This window comes from Chrysochloris asiatica, unplaced genomic scaffold (assembly GCF_000296735.1).
Source record: "Chrysochloris asiatica unplaced genomic scaffold, ChrAsi1.0 scaffold00076, whole genome shotgun sequence".
NCBI lineage: Eukaryota > Metazoa > Chordata > Mammalia > Afrosoricida > Chrysochloridae > Chrysochloris > Chrysochloris asiatica.
In genome coordinates this window covers 1,489,289-1,491,295 of record NW_006408594.1, presented here as the reverse complement: position 1 = coordinate 1,491,295, position 2,007 = coordinate 1,489,289, and the positions used below count along the sequence as shown (strand labels likewise).

Sequence of the window (2,007 nt, the reverse complement as noted above, 5' to 3'; positions counted from 1 at the left end):
AGCCCAGCCCTTAGCCTTGTTTCGATGATGATACTGAACTTCCCCATTGTCTCTTACTACAGATGCTGTCAATTTGATTCCTGTGTAGTTCATCTGTTGAGGTCCATACACAATTTAAGAAAGGTATTTGTAATGCGTATGTCGTTGGTCTTACAAAATTCTATCATATGATCTTCAGCATCATTTCTGTCACCAAGGATTTCTGTCACCAAGGCCATATTTGCCAACTACTGATCTTTCTTCTTGTTCCTAGCTTTCACATTCCAATCACCAGTTATGAACAGTGCCCTTTTTTTTTTTTTTTTAAGAATAAACACCTTTAATACATGTGCTGGATGTGAGGAAGGAGGCTTTCTTTGCCTTTCCGCGCCTTGATTTTCCTCAGATAGAACTCCAGCTCCTTGTCCTCTGGAACACAGTCATCTGCTCAGCACCGATCCATGCAAGAAACCCGCCCTGCTGGAAATGCTCCTTCCGAAGACTGCTGAATTTTGCCTTCTTTTTCCTTTCATGCTATATTTTCTGAATTTTCTTGGATCTCTTTTTGTTTAATATCTCTTCTTCTTCAGGAGTCAGCGTGGCTCCCTTCTTGCGGCCCAGAGGCCTTGCAGAGTGAGACTCGTACCCCTGCCAGTACGGTGTGCTGTCAATGAGCATGATGCAGGTCTTCACTAGGGACTGGATGCGGACCAGCTCATTATTGGACGCATTGTAGACAACATCGATGATCCTTGTTCCTCGGATACAACACTCACAGCCCAGGAGAAGTTCCTCATCTCCAGCCTCAGGGCCCGGTATTTCTCGTTGCCTCCTCTAACACGTACTGTGTATATGCGGTGGGGGCTGATCTTAGTGTTGGCATCAGGGCATTCCAGCTCATACTTCCGCTTCTTGTGGTAGGGCTTTCTCTTGCCCTCGGTCTTGTGGCGCTTGTGCCCTTTGACCCGGGAGATACCCATCGCTTGGCGCTGGCTGTAAAGAGGATCAGTGCTTCTTGATTGCATGCTTGATCAATTGCAGACTGAAGAAGTTGGTAGAATTCTTCAACTTCAACATCAATGACTTTAGTGGTTGGTATGTAAATTTGAATAATAGTAGTATTAACTGGTCTTCTTTGTATGCATTTGAATATTATCCTATCAGAGACAGCATTGTATGTCAAGCCAGATCTTGAAATATTCTTTTTAATGATGAGTGGGAAACTATTCCTTTTGAATTTGTTGTTCTGGTAGAGCACACCATATGATTGTCAGATTTAAAATGAATCCACAATCCATTTCAGCTCACTAATGCCTAGGATATCGATCTTTATGTGTTCTACTTCATTTTTGAAAACTTCCAATTTTCTTAAATTCATACTTAGTGCACTCCATGTTCTGATTTTTAATTTTTGGATTTTTTATTTGTAGCCATTTCTTCTCATTTTGGGTTGTGCCCCATTAGCTAATGAAGGTCCTGAAATTCTTACTCCATTCATGCAATTATGGTCAACTCTACTTTGAAGAGGCAGCTCTTCCCCAGTCATATTTTGAGTGCCTTCCAACCTGAGAGGCTCATCTTCTGGCACCGTGTCTGACAATGCTCTGCGGCTAGTCATAAGGTTTTCAACTCTGGTACTTTACTGACACTATGCTGCAATTCATAAGGTTTTCAGTGGCTAATCATTCAGAAGTGATCTGCTTCTCCTTCCTAGTCAGTCTTAGTCTGGAAGCTCCATTGAAATCTGTCCACCACAGGTGACCTTACTAGTATTTAAAATACTGGTGATGTAGCAACACAGAAGCCACCACAGTACGACAAATGGACAGACTAGTAATGGTTGTGTGCCATGGAGTCAGTTCTGACTCACAGTGAGCCTATATAGAGTTTCTGAGGCTGAAAATCTTTGTTGTTGTTGTTGTTAAGTGCCGTCGAGTCAGTTCCGACCCATAGTGACCCTGAACCGGGTTTCCAAGGCTGTAATTCTTTACGGGAGCAGAAAGCCTCATCTTTCTCCCATGGAGCAGC

General features: G+C 42.9%; 1 pseudogene; it reads right to left on the bottom strand.

The window, feature by feature from the left end:
• Positions 1 to 319: 319 nt before the first annotated feature.
• On the bottom strand, positions 320 to 959 carry LOC102824986 (annotated as a pseudogene).
• Between the last annotated feature and the right edge of the window lie 1,048 nt (positions 960 to 2,007).